Source organism: Rhinolophus sinicus, linkage group LG02, assembly GCF_036562045.2.
Source record: "Rhinolophus sinicus isolate RSC01 linkage group LG02, ASM3656204v1, whole genome shotgun sequence".
NCBI classification, from domain to species: Eukaryota; Metazoa; Chordata; class Mammalia; order Chiroptera; family Rhinolophidae; genus Rhinolophus; species Rhinolophus sinicus.
In genome coordinates, this window is record NC_133752.1 from 61,705,495 (window position 1) to 61,724,278 (window position 18,784).

The window sequence follows — 18,784 nt, forward strand, 5'->3', positions numbered from 1 at the left end:
GAGTCGAAATTGGTTTAACCGTGTCTAAATCACTCCAACATTAGCATGGAATGTGACAGAAAAATGTGTACCTTTACAGGGGAATATGAAATGGAAAAATACTAAAAAAATGGATAATCTTCCCATCTTTTTACTCTCTTCCACCTTCTTGTTGAACATATAAATGACTTTTCCTGCACTAACTTAAATTAGTGGCAAGCATCTTAATTATAAATTTCTAATTCAGGTTTTGAACTCCTCTAAATGAAACACAATCTGCTGTAGGCCAAATACAGAACATCTGTAAACCAGATGATACAGTAAAAAATGGGAAGTATGTAACTCTGGGTGGGACCCTTCTCACATGGTATTGAAGTTACTAAACTAATGTATCTGTCTCCTCTAACTTGGCAATTTCCTTACAATCACCATAGATTTCAAACTTCAGGGATTCATGGAGGCAAAAATGCTTCCCCAGATCTCTCCCACAGGACTGAAACATACATTCCCCAGCTGTTGAGAGTGTTGGCTACATAACTATCACATCTCTCTCTGGGTTTCTCTCAGAAGAAAGAAGCTACCTCCATGAAGGTTATGACTCCTTCCCAGGGCAACTCATATCCAATGACTGTTTGATTAAGGAGGGACAAAGCCTGATCCCCTTACCACAATTTGAAGCAACTCTGTTGGCCATTATAGTTTCAGAGCTCATCATGGCACCATCTGATCTTTCCATTGAAACACATCACATTTCATCTTCTCCTTCTGCTTCATCTTGCTCCCCCTTCTTTATTTTAGGTGTACATCCTGTGTACTTTCTTAAACAATCTTCCTGAATGCAACTCAATCAACTTCCTGGCTCTTAGTCTGTAGGATCCTTAGGGAGTATTTCCTGAAGAACTGGGAGACACCAGTGACCTGCATCAGCCTTTTCACTGTGGCATTATCTGGAATATATACTTCAAACTGATTAATGGCTGATTTGGTAGCAAACCTACGGAAACAGAATTAAATTAGGTCCAAATATTATTCACTCTAGTCATCAAACCCAAGATAGGTCTTTCTAGTGTAGCCTACTCCTTACTATTCATGGTCTGGAAATATTCATCTTCTTTAAAAGCTCTGAATAGTAAAGTAGTCTGTGTTTGGTAGACAAAAGTGAACAATTAGTCTAGGCATTATTCTAAATATTCATGTCAATTCACTCATTTATTTATATCTCTTTGTATCCCTGTTTAACAGATGAGGAAACCGAAGCACAGACTACTTTAATTTACCTAAGATCGCAGAAGTAAAAAGTAGAAGAGATTTAAATCCTAAATATTTTACCATGCAAGATTCAGGCAGGGAAAAGGTAAAAAGAGAGTTTTCAGGATCACTAAAAGAGAAACTGAAGATTTTGAATCATGTAAAGTATATTTAAGCAGCAACATAGTCAGCAGTTCCCTAGAGTATATGTGTATGTGTAGAAAAGTATGTTGGTGGTAAACCAGCAGGCCAAGGTATCTGTTTTTTACTTTGTGTAAGTGCACTGAATGGCTGAATTGTTTTGAGAAGGAAACCAAGAGGATACCACGGTATGTAAGGAAAAAAGATTTAATATAGTTTCATAGTATTTATTTCAGAAATTGTATCTACCTTGAAATCTATTGACATCTAAGTTTTGTTGTAGCATGCTTTAACTCTCTCTTTCATCTGTCTTTAGTTTTGGGGTTAATGAGAGCTCTTCTTCCAATAGGACAAAGGTGACCCATTTGAGCCTTTTATTACATATATAACCTTCTTTAAAAGAAGATTAATATATATACACATATATAATATATATTATATAAATATATTTATGAATTATTTTTTTACAGAGGCAAATGTAAATTTTCAAGTTGGAAAAATCAAGGCTATTCTGTGTTAAATAGCTCATTTGGAGATTTGTTTTAATATAAGCATTAGATTGGATATTCTTTTGATGAAAGATAGCAGAGGATGGCAGTTCCCCTGAACTAAGGATAATCTAAGAATGAATGCTTTCCTGAAAAGAATCAAGTACCAGGAAACTTATATTAAAGAAAACATTTAACAAAGAAATATCTTCAATAAAAAATTCCACAGATTATAACTGAATTTGGTCCCTCAACTTGCCATGACAGAAATTTCCTATAAATGGCACTAATAAATTTACTTTTGCCATGAAAATCTGACTGTATGATTGGTCAAGTTTAAGGAAAACACATGAGTACCTTGTAAAGTATAAGTTAAAATGAAGCATAAATACTTTTTATTCAAATAGAATCTGTTGTCATTTCTTCTACTTTCGTACTTTAATCATTTCACTGAGTTTTTCTTTTCATCTGAAAATGACAATTCAATGCCTCAAAGTGATTGATTCCAAAAATTAAAATAAACACACAAATAAAATAATAATAAAATCGTAACAAACCACATTTGTGGTAAAAGATCAATAAAAATTGATAAGTAATATCCTTAAACTCACTTACTCCATTTAATTATGGAGTATTGTGCAAAGGTGCAATACTTTTTTTGCTATAAATATAAACATACTAAGGATTTTAAAATAAATCATAAATATTAACTTAAATGTTGCAGCTGGATATTTGGATTTATACCAAATTCTGTGACTTCTCACTAATAAATGTGACATCACTTTCTGTTAATTATGATAATAGTCTTTTAATATGCTGTAGAATAAGAGCCAAGTATTTTTGACATATGAAAATGACTGACTCTATCCATTTCTTCCTACCCTTCTAACTTTGTTTTATCCCTCACGATGTTTTAATCATTTATCAGTTCAATCACTGCAATGTCCTCACATCCATTTTTTTATATCAGTTTAAAACATATTCATTAAAAATTTTACATCTTTTTTTTATGTTACTCTCCATGTCTTTTTATTGATTGTATATTAAAATACTCTTCTTAACTTCTTTCTACTATAGAATTGTTTCCTGTGTTTTTTTCTATTTGCTCTTCAAACTCATTTAAATATATTGCTTCTAATTCTCATTTGTTCCCTTTTCCAATTCTCCAACAACAGATTTTTCCATAGTGTTCTAAACCAACCTCCTAATTGAATTTGCTCATCAAGACTCATTTATACACTCCTAGAGAGGAAAATAATGGAAAATGGCAATAATAATGGAAAATTCTCTACAATTTAGGAAGACATTTTAGTTGGTTACATCACATCATTAAATTCAGCATTTACTAAACACCTATTATATGAGAACCAGAGTATATGATCAAAGTAAATCCTGTCAAAAATTGGGAATTGTTTAGTATCTTTTCTAAGTTCAATTTGAAAGCAGAATACTTAGATTTAGTTCAAGTGTATTTTATTTTGAAAATGTTAAAACAGAGTGATTGTCAGTAAGCTGTCTTACATTTTGAGTTCTTTGTTTCCTTTTATTTTTATTTATTTATGTTCTTATTTAGGCCTGCATAATCACATCCCAAAAGCATGTATTTGGCAGAGATTTAACTGGAGATATCGCTGTCATCTATGGAGTAAATCTCTTTTTTCCTATGTAAAAGTTAACAGTCTAGGGGAAACTGGTCTCATTGGCACAGGTACTCAGTGTTATTAAAACTTGAATAATAACACACTATTTAATAATTTCAGGTTGATTTGAAATATTCTAAAGCACATTATATATGTGTATATATATGTAGACATAGATGATATAGATATAGATATGGATATATATATATATATATATATATATATATATATATATATATATACTAATTTTACCCAATAAGGATGTTTTTATATGTAAGATAATGTTAATAATATATTCAGATAGCATTAGCCTCACCATTTACTCATGGATATTTCTTGTCCACTTAAAATGCTATGACTCTCTAAAGATCAGATGTTATTTGACACAATCTGATCAAATGAAAACAATATTTTTATTTTTATTTTTTCTTAAATTAAGAACTTAAAATTATGTAGTTTATTGGAAATTTCATACTAAGACCATCATTTTATCAAGCTTAGGAAATTTCAGTTATGGAACAACAAAATCCAAGCAATTAAAGATTTTCCAATATGAAAATTCAAACATTTTTTTTGTATGTAACAATATCCATGTTTTTACTATTTTCACTGTAATGTATCTAACTAGTTTATAACTACTATGTATATTTACATATTTAATTATTGCATTTATTTAGATTTTTGACAAAGTTAAAGATATTTAAGAACTTGAAATGTGCTTCTTTGAAGATATTAACATATGCATTTAAAACTAAACATCTTCCCAAACAGGATTATTCAAATAAACAGAGCCCATGATATATTGATTTGAACCAGTTAATTAATGATGGTTTATATTTATTAATATTTTCTATCTTTGAAGAAGTTTTATGAGGTCCTTTTATGTCAATTAATCTGTTCCATCTATACAATAACTAAATGAGTTAGTAGCTATAATTTATCTCCATTTTATAGTTGAGGAAACTGAGATACAGAAAGGTAATGTACTGAAATTTAGAGATATATAGAAAGGGAGAGAACCAGAATTTGAATATTCCTTGATATTATTTTTTTTATTCTGGATTTGCCCTTTTTACATTTTAGTGGGCTGTTTCCTGCATGTGATTATATTGTATTTGGATGGAATTTAGACTTTTCATTTTAAAAGAAACTTGGCTATTATGATGCTTCATAATTATAAATATTTTACTACATACTATTGAGGATGGAGAGCCTGACATATATGCAGGCCATGCGTGCAAATTAATCAACTTAAGGTAGTGTAATGGAGACTGTGCAAATAGATGTCCAACTCAGAACCCTATTTACACAAACAAAAAAGAAGAAAGCCTTGTATAATTCATGATTCTCAGTTAAGCAGATGTGAGAATATAATTGGCTTTGCTCTAGTAATCAGAGAATTTGAGAAATTAATCAATATTCAATGACTATCACTATTTCTGACTAAGCACTGTTTCAGTTAATGTGTAAAACAGATAAATAAAATAGTTATTCACAAAATTATCTTACTCTCTAGTGGTGGACACACACAGTTAAATGATAAAAATATGTCAACTTATAAGCAATTTTGCAATAGGAGAAGGCACTAGTACTATGAAAACACATACCATCTATAGGTTCTGGCTGGGTGACTCTAGAAAATTTTATTCTCTCCTTCCACAAATACTACTGAATATCTACTTACATGTCATGTACTGTCCTTAGCTATTGGAGTACAAAGATAAACAATGCAGGTTTTCTTTAGTAGTTCATAGTCTAAAAGTCAAAGGGAACACATATGTAGAAAAATAAGTGTGTGCTATGATACAAGTTCTCATATGAACTTTTGGGGACAAACATGAGTATTAAAGTAGATGTTTAAAATGATTTGTGAGGTAATAGATAAGGGACATACGTGAAAAAGAAAAGTATGAGAGAATGTTATACACAAGAATTGGTTCCAATAGAGCATATCTGTATGGACTGAGAAAAATAAAACTCAAGATATAGCAAAGCCAAATAAGAAATGTCTAGTAAAACAATTAGAAGGAAATTTGGATCTTTCCCTTAGGTCCCTGATTTTTTTTTTTTTTTAATTGGTTTTGGAACTTTCATTTGCATAAAAAAACAAACATTCTATTCTTTGGCTTAAGTTATACCTTTGAGATTTTTTTTTTTTTTTAAATGATGGGAAGAACTGAAATTAGATTATTATGGAAGCCAAGACAACAAGTGATAGAAACCTGAACTACGATAGGCAGGAGGATCAAATACATGGAATAATTTGAAATGATATTACAAAAATTTAGTAAATGTTGGATAAACTAGTGAAGGATAGAGGGAATAAAAGTTTGTCCTGTGTGCTACATATGGTTGCATTAATTTCCCTACCAGTTTGTATGCATATATAGCCTAGGGGTAAATAACAGTTCCTGACCTACTGTGTGACCCAAGTTAGAGAATATTTTATGTGGAAAAAAATGCTTTGTGAGAACAGATAAATAGCTTCAGGGTAAATCACACTTTCTTACTTAATGTATGAGCCATGTTAGAGACTTTTTATGTGAAAAGATGTGCTTTGTGGCATCTGATAAATTTTATTAAATTCTGTCTTGTATAGCAGAAGCAAAAATTAGATTTTTACCCATATTCTTGGCTTTGAGATTGGATAAAAAGATTTGAAATACAATTGTAATGTTTTTGCCAGGTATTAACAATAACATAAGTCTAAAGCTGATTGATGGATTTGGACTGTATCTCCAAATGTCATTATGGCACACTAGGTAAGGATCAAAGTGAATAATGTTATTAGCAATGCCATTAATGTGGCTTAGACATATAGCTGAATTTACAGTTTTCATTAAGAATATCCTGATATTCTGCTCTCCTTCTATCCTGTCTTGTGTAATTTTAAAACCCTCCCTCCCACTTATATTTAAATAAATTGGAAAAGTCATCCACTGGTCAAAGATGTGTAGGATCAAGAGTATAGGGGTTGATGTGAATGAGAATTGAAAACTACATTAATGGCTTCACTCAATTCATATAATGTATGTGTCCAGTTGCTTACTATTTAATAAAATTAAGAGTTTAAATGTGCTCCAATTGGGTGATTCTAGTTCTGGTAATTGGATGTGATTTACATAGTTCAATTTTTTTTATTGTTGTTGCTTTGCTCAGAGCATATTACAGTCATCCATAGATTGAACAAAGACAAAAAGCCCAGCACTTCATGGTTTTAAAAAAAGTTAAACTTTTGCCTTGGGAAAAAGTTTGAACTGGTGGTCTAGGACTAAAGTGTTCAATTAAATTGGCTCCTGTTTTCTTTCTTTACTTCCATTTGTTTGATTTACAATAAAATTTGACATTTTAATCAAGCTGTGGATGAATGTCAAATGAAATCTCTACCCCATGTACTTAAGTGATAAAGGATGTGAAAAATGTCACATTTTTTTCCCCTCAAATTTCAAAAATTCATTAGGTACTACTTCCTGAAAGCCCTAAATTGGAATCATGTATAATTTAAAATGATTTCAGGACTTACGTGTGATATGATTTTTAAACATATACTCTTTGTTTTCTTATTTAATTAAAAAAAAATCAATACATTCTACTTGTAAAATAATATCACTTATTATATTACCAGAGCTGAATAGCACACAAAAAATTTCCGTCAGTGAACATGTGATCTCCTCAGCTAGGAATTTAAGCATTCCTTTTAATTTTTCCCATCTTTTTTCTTTTTTTTTTAATTACAGTTGGTATACAATATTATATAAGTTTCAGGTGTACAACATAGTGATTAGACATTTATATAAGTTGCGAAGTAATCACCCCAAAAAATCTAGTACCCATCAGATACCATACATAGTTATTACAATATTATTGACTATATTCCTTATGCTATAATTTACGTCCCCATGACTATTCTATAACTACCCATTTGTACTTCTATATCCCTTCTCCAACTTCACCCATCTCCAACCCCCATCCCAACTGGCAGCCATCAAATGTTCTTTGTATCTATGAGTTTGTTTCTGTTTTGTTTGTTTATCTTTGCTTTTCATCACTTTAAATATTTCATGTCAATCCTTTCTGGCCTGCAAAGTTTCTGTTGAGAAATCAACTGTTAGTCTTATGGGAGCTCCCTTGTAGGTAACTAGCTGCTTTTCTCTTGTTGCTTTTGAGATTCTCTCTTTGTCTTTAACTTTTGACATTTTAATTATGATATGTCTTTGTGTAGGCCTCTTTAGGTTCATCTTGTTTTTGGACTCTTTGCACTTCCTGGGATTGTATATCTCCCCCCCCCCCCCCCCACAGGTTAGGGAAATTTTCTGTCATTATTCAAATAGGTTTTCAATTCCTTGCTCTCTCTCTTCTCCTCCTAGCACCACAGTGATGCAAATGTTAGTACGCTTTATGTTGTCCCATAGGCCCTTAAACTATCCTTGTTTTTTTGGATTCTTTTTGCTGTTCTGATTGGGTATTTTCTACTACCTTGTCTTCCAAATCTCTGTTTAAATCCTCTGATTCAATCTAATCTGTTGATATCTTCTAATGCATTCATCACTTCAGTTATTATATTCTTAATTTATGACTGGCTCATTTTTATGTTTTCTATCTTATTTTTATGTTTTCTGTCTCTTTGTCGAAGTTCTCACTGAGATCACTGAGCATCCTTATAACCAGTATTTTGAACCCTGCATCTGGTAGACTGCTTGTCTCCATTTTGTGTAGTGTTTTTTTCTGCAGATTTGTTCTGTTCTTTCATTTAGGATATGTTTCTTTGTCTCTCAATTTTGGCTGCCTCCCTGTGTTTGTTTTCTACTGGATTAGGTAGGGCTGCTATGTCTCCCAGTCTTAGTAGAGTGTCCTTAGGCAGTAGGTGTCCTGTGGGGCCCAGTGGTATAGTCACCCTGGTCACCTGACTCAGATGCTCCATGTGTGTCACTTATGTGGGGTGTGTGTACCCTCCTGTTGTAGTTGAACCTTGGTTACTGTTTGCCCACCAGTGATAGAAACTGACCGTTGGACTGATTGGTTGTGATAACTGACCATGACAACAGTGAAGGAGCTGTTGTGCAGCGGCTGACCCTACAGAGCAGGATCCACTTTAGCAGGTCTCTGGTGCCTGTCCAGTCTGCCCTTTGGATGTGTTGCCCACAAAGTCTGCTAGAGTGGTGCTCCAGTTTGGTCAGAAGCTAGCCACAGGGTGTACCTACCCCAGGGACTTCTGGGAGGGGCCCTGCTGCAGTCCAAGTTCAGCTGCAGCCTGTGCTCTGCCCAGAGCTACCTGCCATGTGCCATAAAGCAATCCATAGATGACCACCACCCCCACTGGGCTTAGAGGTGCTTGAGAGACCAAGTAATAAACTGAGAATGGCTGCTGCTAGTTCTGGGCCTGGGTTGCTCAGCCAGAGATTTGGGATATGTCAAAACCATATTCTACTTGTTTGGTTTTGTAAACCTTTGAGAGATTTTAGAAAAGTCCAAAGTGTGAGCCAAGACAGGCCATTTGTATGGAAAAGCTACTGGAGCAGCTACAGTGGGTCTGCAAGTTGAATGGGGTGGAGTCTTAGGGAATCATCATAGTGGGGTGAGCAGTCTCAGCCAGGTTGATGGAGATTCAGATATGGTGGCAACTTATGTCTTCAGGCCGGGAGTGGGGAGGGCTCAATAAAGAAATAATGTATTCTGCCAGCATTTCTCTCTGGGAGAAAGCTGCCTCTCTAGCCCTTGCCCTGACACCAGACAATTTAGATCCTCCCTTTATGTGCCTGGCACATTTCAAGCTGCTGTCCATGTGTGGGCCCTTTAAGAGGAATATCTGGGACTCCAACTGCCCTCTGTCTCACTCAGCCACAATCTCTGCTGGTTTCCACAGCCAGAAGTTATGGGGACTTCTCTTCCGGGCAGTGGAATCCTGGGCTGGGGAATCTGGTGTGGGGCTGGGACTCCTCACTCCTCCAGGGGTAACTCCACAGCTGAGATATTTGTCATGATTTTTCACTGCCACATGTAGGTGTGGGACCAGCCCATTCCAAGTCTCTGCCCCTCCTACCAGTCTCCACATGATTTCTTCTGTGTGAGCTTAGTTGTAGGATTTATGTTTAGCTAGGCTTCAGGTGAATCTCAGTGATGGTTGTCTGTAGTTTAGTTGTAATTTTGATGTGTTTGTGAGAGGTGAAAGAATAGCATTTACCTACTTAAGTATTCTTTGTGAAACTCCTAATAAATGCCTGAGGCTTTTTTTTTTTTTCTCTATTTCATATTATATAGCTTATACTCTAGCTGAATTTTACTCATTATTCTTTCCTGTGTGTGCCTGGAACTTGCCTCCATGTCTTCATTTATACTATTTTACTGGCTGCCATGTCTTCCTCCACTTCGATTTCTTCTTTCCATTATGTTTCAGCAGCTGACCCAGGTTTTAAAATCATTAATCATTCCCTTAACAAAAATTGTCCTCTCTCTTTTGAACCACCATATCATATACATTTAAATTATGTAGTATTACAATGGCAGAGTTATGTATATGCATACCTATTTTGGAGTTGTCTTATTGTCAGTTTTTTTTCTAGCAGACTGTAAGCTATGCAATGACAACGATAATGTGTTACTCTTAACCTGTTTTAGCAATTAGAACAGTGGGTAAAAATACTCTATAAATCAATTTTGGAATTGAAATATTCTTCCCTGATAATATTAATTTTTGTTCCTAATTTGTGATTTTTGTTCTGAGTCTCTTATAATTTCCTTGACTGTATTATTTACCATTTATTTAACTATTTTTGTATATTGTTATTCATGAAATCTGATAACATCATATATATTTTGTATTCTCTCAGCTGTACAGCACATTAAACCTATAATAGATGCTCAATAAAATACTGTAGCTTGCTATATTTAATTCCTTTGATAATTATGATTTTATTTAGAATATAAGAAAACATTTGATGCAGAATCACAGTTCCCCTTGGTATTTTTAAGAGAATGCAACATTATTCAGATTATAGAACATCGAAGAATTTAGAGTAGAATGTCTAAAGGTAAAACAAAATAATGAATATGAATTATGCAAATACTATAACCAACTTATTATTAATCCAATGCATTTATTTTACTAGGGATTGAATGCTAATCCCTATGATATGTTTATTCAAGGTATGTATAGTGCAATGTTGTGTAGGAAAGAATCAAAGTAAGGCTGCATCATCCAAACAGCCTATGCAAAATGCTAAATTACTATCATTCCTCTGATGGATTTTGAGCTCAGGGTGGCAAAATACTGAGGGTGCCAGAAAAATATATACGCATTTCAAGAAAGGAAAAAACTGTATTAAAATTGTAATACTCAATATATACCAATAACAAAAGATGAATACAAGTCATGTATTTACATTTTTTTGGCATCCCCTGTATAACTCATTTGACCATTGACCACTTTTCCCCACTTTGGTAAGAGAGTGAACAAGAGAATGACAATTTAATTTTCCTGTGAGATCCAGAAAACAAGCAATCTATGTATCTGAATAGTTTCAGGAAGGATCAGGTTTACATTTTTTCTTGCTGTGTGTTGAGCTGTTGATTGCTTTGTTTTTAAGCAATGCATTTATGACCTATGGCTTTTCAGCCTCAAAGTAACAGCACTTTTAGGCTTTTTAAAACTGCAGTGGCCTTATTTCTACAGTATTATAAGTTTTTTCACCAGCAGACTTGCTTTAAGACTACAATGAGTCCAACTGCCTGCTCAGAAAATGTGCTGTAACTTCTGCCTGAGCCTTAAGACATTTTAGAAGCTCTTCCTCACATGAGAGAAAAGGCACCAAGCCACTGTGCACATGCATAAATCTGTCAATTATCTAGTATCTGGCACTAAGTTCATGTCACTAAAGGGAAAAAATATGCTGAGAGATTGCAGTTCCAGCACAGAAATTGTTATTTGGTTTCTTTTTATTTATTACTTTTTTGGGGGGTTTGTTTTGTTTTGCATGTATAAAGTTTACAATTGATCCCTTCAACTGTGGGGGGCGGGGGAGAATACAGATATGCAAGCATGAAAAGCATTCACAGAATATTAATGCTAAAGAAAGACTTTTAGGAACTGATTTTTATCTCTTGAATGTGTGAATAATAGAAAAGTTTAATTTCTGAAATATGACTATTATCTATGAATTTTGATAGTAGAAGAAAGCAAACTGTGGTGAATTGGGCCACCACTCTTTTGAGCAATCTTAGTAGGTATTTTCTTCTTTGGCGTGAATTGTCATTTTTGAATTGGTGTAGGGATGATTTTTGCTAATTTAAATAGGGAATGGATATGTAGGTGGAGGATGGGTAAGGAAGGTGGGAAGGCTGGAGCAGAGAAAATCAGAGCAGATAAGTTACAGTATGTAAAATAGTGGCCAGGGGTGCTATTATTGACATCATTTGTAAATAAATGGAAGGTGATCACATCCTGATTTAGTCACATGCTTGAGGCTCTTAATCTGACCGTAACAAGTAGCCACACTGTGGAAAACCCTAACACTTGATTGCTACAGAGCATTCTGGTTAATTGTCTTGGAGCCCAGTTGTATACCTGCATTCCAAATTCAGAGCTCACTACTTTTATGAAAATATAGCTTCTGAGAATATTGAAAGATGTAGGCAGCCCAGGATGTTCAAATGAAGAGAAAAAAAAAAATGTTTCTCAAACAATTATTGTAAATAGAGTTAGTATGTGATGATCAGGGTAGGCTTTTCAAAACTTTTAGATATAAATCAAACCTTAAAATGCAAGCTAGCAAAATATTCAGTATTACACTTGGGAGAGTGTGTTCCTAAAGCTGAAATTTAAGACATTTTTCTGCCAACTTCTTCCCTGATTTATCCAAGTATTTAAGTTGCTAAACTTTTGATGACTCATCCTGGGTATTGATTTTAGCAAAGCTCCTAACTTGATGGTCATTTCAAAAGTAAGAATAAAAGCATAATGGTAAATTCTCAAGTTTTTTACCTAAGAACAATTCATTAGAAAAGATCCAAAGTGAAATTTAATTCAAAGTTAGATGCTCTTTACCATCCAACACACTAAGGAAGATAAAGTGAATATGTCGGTTCTTTCAAATTTCTACCTGTATTTTAATAAACTATTCTAGAATCAAACACACTTTAAATTTTTTTCATTATCTGCATTTGGAGTTTATTAATGCTTTTGATCATTCCAATTAAATCAAATAAGTGAGAGAGATTATTATTATCACAACAAAAATATAAAAAATAAAAGGAAATGTAAAAAATCATTGAATTGATGCAATTTTTAAATCAATTTTTGATTCACATGCAGTGTAAGAAATAATACAGCGAGACCTCATCTACTCTCTATACAGTTCCACTGGTGGTAACATCTTATAAAACTATAGCATAACATCATAACCAGGTTATTAACTGTAATTCAGTCAAGATACACGATTCCATTACCATAAAATCCCTCATGTTGCCTCTTTATAGCCACACCTACTGTCACACTCCCATATCGTGAACAACCACTAAACTGTACTTCATTTTTATGATTTCATATTTCAAAAATGTAACATATATGTATCCCATGGGTGCTTGAAAAGAATGCATATTCTGCTGTTGTTGGATGAAGGTGTTATATAAATGTCAGTTATAACCTGTGGGTTGATGGTGTTGTTCAGGTCTATATCTTTAATGATTTCCTGTCTAGTTGTTTAATCAATTGTTCAGATTGGGATGTTGAATTCTCCAACTATAGTTGTGGATATGTGTGTTTCTTTCAATTCTATCAGTTTACGCTTCACGTACTATGTATCTCTGTTGCTTGCTACATACATATTTAGGATTGCTGTGACTTCTAAGAGGATTAACATTTTATTATTATGTATTTATTTATTATTATGTTCCTCTCTGTCTCTAGTAATTTTCTCTGCTCTGAAGTATACTTCATCTGACACTAATATGGTCATTCTTGCTTTCTTTTTATTAATATTTGCATGATACAAGTTTTTCCATCCTTTTATACTTAGTGTAACTGTGCCGTTATATTTGAAGTGAGTTTCTGGTAAATAGCAAATTATTGATTCATGTTATTTAAATTCATTCTGACAACACCTTACTTCTCGTTAGTTTATTTAGACCATATGCATTTAATGTAATTATTGGTAAGTTAGGACCTAAGTCTGTTTTTTTTTTCTGTTTTATCTTATGTTTATTGTTTTTCTCTTTTCTTTTTCTAGCCTTCCTTCATATTGTTTGAATATGTTTTAGTATTCCATTTAGGTTTATTTATAGTGTTTTGAACCATATCGCCTTATATAGGTTTTGTAGTGATTATTCTAGATATTATACTATAGATGCAAAACTTATTACAGCCTACTAGCGTTGGTATTTTACCATTCAAATAAAGTGTCAAAACCTCACCAACTTTAATGCCTCCTTACCCTCTCGTTTGTAATATAAGTATCTTAAACATTTCCCCCACATGTATTTAGAATCACATCAGTCATTTTTATAATTTTTGCTGTCACTTGAGGGGAGGAAGAGATTTTCATTACTTCTGGGTGGGGGTAGGATTTCTGAATATCTCCTAGGTGTCTAATGATAGCCCTCTGGCTGTGGATAGTAAGCATGCCAGTTACTGCTCTCAAGACCTCCACTGACACCATGGGGTAGAGGGTAACTTCACTAAGGCTGGTGGAGGTGAAAGTCCCTACTCTCCACAGGCTTCCACTGACAATACTCCAGTGAGGAATGGGACAGTTGCTTTGTTACTTCCAGGTATGCCTGAAAGTTTAGGTTCCCTATATGGTTTTTACTGGTCTGACAAGTTGGCAAGGTGCACCTTTCGATTTGGTGAGTGTGAAAGTTTTTCTTCCCCACTTCGCCTTTTCTGATGCGAATGGGAATGGGACCGCCATTTTTTTCTGTGGTGTTTGGCTTAAACAGACCAGCTGTAGTCTAAATGTTCTCTCTCTTGCTAGGCTGCCCATCCCTGGTCTTTCTAGGCTTTTTATGTCTATGCTTGTTAACATTTCAAGTGTGTTGTCTTCTTTAGCTATATATGAAGTAAAAAGAAAAAAAACAAGAAACTCACTAACCCTACTATTCCTTGCTTCCCGAAGTCGCTACCCTGCTTGCTCTCTTCTTTCCACCTTTCAAAGTCTTTTTATATGTCTTTTATAGTGTGTAAGGTTTTAGTGGCGCATAGTTGAAGAACAAGGAAAAGTAAGTACACTTACTCCATTTTCCTGGAAGCATAAGTCTGATTGTTTTTTCTTAAATGCTTTTGAAAATGTAATAACGGTTATGGTAATTCCCCGGAAAAATACAGAAGACACATTCATATCACAAATATTACATAGAATTCAATAAACTCAAAGACATACTATAATACATGTCATCCATAGACCTCCTTATTAGATTAAGGTTTCCTTTTATTAGTTTTTACCCGTTTTTTTTTTTTTTTAATTACTCACCTTAGAAAGAAATTTTGAGTATTAACTCTCTACTAATCATTCTATTAATGTTTTAACTGCTATTTAAATGTATCACTCAAGACTTTAAGTAGAAATCATCTTAATTTTAGATGTAAAGAATTTGAGACATAGATTATGCAGTCTTTCTAAAGAATTAAGAGTGATTTAGAATGTAACTCTTAGTATAATATAATAATCAAGTTACAACTAGGCTAACAAGTATGTTATCATGGCCATGACAGTGCTTTGGGAAGACAGTCTCTTCCTCGTGTATTATAGAATACATGTGGCCTATTGGAGCTGCTTAACACTAAAGACTTCTCATGTGTATATTGGATGTGCCAAAAGTATTCTAGATTCATTCTTAATTGTTTATTATAGAGTAAACAACCCTCTTTCATGTTTAAGCCCTTCATACCCTTTTGTTCAAGATAGAACAAATGCCAAGATTTTTACATGTAGATTTTTTTAAAGTCACATAAGAAAAGGTATGGATTATGTAATGTATTTTCTATAAAACAATTTTAAACTTCACTCAGTGCCTGTATTAGTAATACTGTGGTCATTTTGAAACTATATAAGCAATATTGTAGGAAAAGCATATAATTAATTATGTGAATGTTGTTAGAAAACAAAATATTTAGCAAAAAAGATACAATATAAAATCAAAGAAGTTGAATAAAGCTTAACTTTTAATATTGCAATATTAAAGATAAATTAGAAATGTCAATTTAAACTCATCATTAATATGTATGTGAGGACATAAAGAAAAAGACACCACAGCAGCAATGAGTACTCTTAGTCCCCAGATTTTGGCTTCTAAAATATTATTATTCATTACATTTTCTTAGGTACTGAAAATAACTCGGGCTGGTTTTAGGTCTGGAGAAGGGAAAGTGCACGGTGAGCATCCACTGATAATGGGACATGAGATACGGGATTTCATTTTACTCTACTTTCAACTGTCTATGTTTGAAATTTTCATAGTAAAATGTAAATACAAGAGAAATACAAAATTGAAAAGAATAAGGGAAGGAGGAGGGAGGGAGGGAGGGAGGGAGGGAGGGAGGGAGGAAGGAAGGAAGGAAGGAAGGAAGGAAGGAAGGAAGGAAGGAAGGAAGGAAGAAAGGAAGGGAGAAAAGCACTTACCTTTGTTATCACATGGATCCCTAGCAAACTCTGGCCATTACTTGCACATTCCTTCCTGAATAGGAACTCCATATCACATTTCCTTCTCACTTGTGTCTGGCAAAGTCATAGTTTGTTAAAGGTAATGAAGTTTTATATTTTAAGGATGATGGATTTTAAATGTATACTTCCTGACAAGGACATAACAGTTTGAGATTTTAACCAACAGCATTTCAGGTAAAGCACATATATTTCTAATATAGATTATTTAGGAGAGTTGTTGAATTTTCAAGTTTCTTTCGCCCAGTTTATGTTTGTTACTCTGAAATCCTTTTGAGTGTACTCTCTACATGTGCCTTTCACCTACAACCAAGGTCCTCCTGTCAATTAATTTAATTATCCTATGTACTATTCTGCACACAGGAGAATTAAACTCCAACCTTCCATCCCTAGAACTATAAAAGTGAAAATAAGAGTTACTGATAATTAGACAAAATGATGCATGTATTTCTTTTGGTATAATGCCTGGTTTGTAACAGCTATTCAAGCAATATTAAGTAACTAAAGAGTGTATGACATATAACCTATTCCCAAACTATACTCACAATTTGCTATTGCTAAAAGATTACTAACACTTAACTCTTTTATAAATAATGATACAGCAAGCCACCCTGTTAATTTATTTTCATGTATATTTTGTGCAACATATATAAGTGTGTGTATGCATTTCATTTTATATATATATATATAGTGTTTATGTGTGTGTATTTATATATTTATATTATAGTGTATATCAAAACTGACCATAGCTCTAAATGATAAATTCCATTAAAAGTTCTTGGCCTAAGTGAACATAGATATCTTACTCATAGTTTCATTTTCCATGAAATACAAATTCAGAGCCTTCAATGCTCATTCATTTGGTGATTTAATATATTACAGTCATTTCTGAGATGAATCTTGATCTTGTTTCTGATAATCTCTTAGTTTCTTCTAGCACCCCACCCCTGTTTCTTATAATCTGAATCTGTATTCACCTGCCAATAGACTACTTCAAATTAAGGCATTTGCCCAGGAATGATTTATTCTCAGTTTTTTTTAATTTAATTGTGGTACATGCCCAAACATAAAATTAACCATTTTAGGCATTTTAAAGTATACATTTCAATAGTATTACGTACATTCACATTGTTATGCAACCATTACCACCATTTGACTCCAGAGCTCTTCTCATAACATTGAAAATCTTGGCGCAATATATGATTCCCCCATTTCCCCCTTTCCCGGTCCCATATAACAGCCATTCTACTTTTCACCTTTATAAATTTGACTATACTAAGTACCTCATATAATGGATTCATACAGTGTTTGTCTTTTTTTGTTACTGGCTTTTTTAACTCAGCATAATGACCTCAGTGTTCATCCATGTTAAACCGTGTGTCAGAGTTTTCTTCCTTTTTAAGGCTGAATAATATTCCACCCTATGCTTATACCATATTTTGTTTATGTATTCAACTGTCAGTGAACCCTTGGGTTGCTTCTACTTTGGGACTATGTGAATAATTCTATTACAAACATTGGTGAACAAATATACCTTTGGGACACCACTTTCATCTTTGAGAGGATATATACTGAGAAGTAGAATTGCTGGATAATATGGTGCTTTTATTTTTAATTTTTCAAGGAACTTCCATACTGTTTTCCATAGCAGCTGCACTATTTGGTCTGCATATCTGTCTTTATACCAATATACACTGCTTTGATTACTGTAGTTTTGTCAGATGTTTGAAATCAGAAAACATGACACTTTCACTTTGTTCTTTTTTCAAGATTATTTTGGCTATTGGGTGGTCTTTTGAGATTCCATAATAATTTTAGGACAGATTTTTCTTTTTTGCAAAAAAAGCTATTTGGATTTTGAAAGGATTGCATTGAATCTGTAGCTCATTGTGAGGGAGTAATTCTTGAACTCACTGTCCCTCCATTGTCTCTAAAAGCTCTCCTGAGAGAAATAAAATGCAAATATTCAGCAAGGATTGCTCAAAGAATGTTTCATTAATCCAATGTCCTCTATATTCTCATGTATTTTCTTGGTTCAGTCCTGATCAGCAGAGAGCAAATTTCTAGACTGCCTTATAGTTCTTCTTCTACCCTCATTTCTCATTTTCTGTTGTTGTAGCGGCACTAGCTAGAGAGCCATTCTCTAAAGTAATTATTTGCTTTTTTTTTTTTTTTTTTACCTAAACCAAAGAGATATCAAATGAATCTCTCACACAACCACTTTTTGGAGTAAATATGTCTTCATATATAAATCCATTCTCTTTCTGATGTTGTATAGTTGAGTTTATTATTATTATTCATTTAAATTTTAATAAAACTACTATAGTTGAATATTAAATACAAATACATTTTTGACAGTAATTTGGTGTCTAAAACACTGATCAGAATTTATTCTGATAAATTAACCTTGGTGTTGAGCACCAATAGCACATTCAAAAATGTGCATGCAACTATTTTTACACATTTTACAATATTTTGTGTCCCTTATATTCCTTTTCTTAAGTTAGAGTAAATAATGATTAAAAAATGATATGAGAGAAAACTAAGTATTTCAATTTTATTATAAAAGAATATCCTAGTATAGAACTTAGAATCAAAATTTATAAAGCTTTTAAATGGACTTTGCCATTTACTTACATTA